Here is a 725-nt window from a genome sequence, read left to right as displayed (position 1 = left end):
TGTGTGTGTGTGTGTGTGTGTGTGTGTGTGTGTTACCAATGTTTTTCAAGAAGTACTCTCTGAGGAGGTGGAGGTCGTTGTCACAGGAAATTAAGATGATTTCTGGAAGGTTCTGCAACAAAAGACCAGGATGCAGTTAGTAACAATAAAGTCAGACTTTATGTTTTTATTTTTAGGTGTCAAGACTTTATCAAGACTGAAGCTTATTAATGAGTTTGTTTGACTTTTTTGACCTTTTTTTTTCACCTTTTGTGTGGAAACCAAGTTAAAGAAAATATGAATCATATTAAATGTCTGCAGAGAACTTTAAGGACCTTGTTCTGTTTGTGCTCCATGATCTTCCTGTAGGACGGCTGTTTGGCCAGCAGCTTTCCTCCAGCGCTCTCCAGGATGGACTTCATGGTGCTGAGGCTGGGGCAGATCCCGGGGGTGAGGTAGAAGTACTTCCCCTACAACATCCATCACAACAAACAGTCAGTCAGTGAGCGACAGGCTGCGTGAGCTCCGGTGTAAAACCAGAGGAGAACTGAGGGCGTAAAGTCGTGGTCTGACCTTGAAGAGCGGAGCACCGTGGGCTCTCTTCAGTGACTCCTCCAGACTGAAGCCAAACAACACCTCCGCCTCGGCATCCCTCAGAGTGTGACTCTGCTCATCTGCAACACACACACACACACACACACACACACACACACACACACACACACACACACACACACACACACACA

The 725-nt window shown here is 46.2% G+C and overlaps 1 long non-coding RNA gene across 1 annotated transcript; it reads right to left on the bottom strand.

Annotated features, from left to right (window-relative positions):
• Positions 1-14: 14 nt before the first annotated feature.
• On the bottom strand, positions 15-677 carry LOC111659206 (uncharacterized). Its single transcript, XR_002761062.2, has 3 exons — positions 553-677; positions 315-449; positions 15-112 (listed from the first exon to the last, which is right to left on the bottom strand). It is a non-coding gene; the product is annotated as an uncharacterized LOC111659206 (long non-coding RNA).
• Positions 678-725: the final 48 nt, after the last annotated feature.

Source organism: Seriola lalandi, unplaced genomic scaffold, assembly GCF_002814215.2.
Source record: "Seriola lalandi dorsalis isolate HSWRI2012SDOR001 ecotype SW California unplaced genomic scaffold, Sedor1 jcf7180001982003, whole genome shotgun sequence".
Lineage (NCBI taxonomy): Eukaryota > Metazoa > Chordata > Actinopteri > Carangiformes > Carangidae > Seriola > Seriola lalandi.
This window is presented reverse-complemented; position numbering and strand designations above follow the sequence as displayed.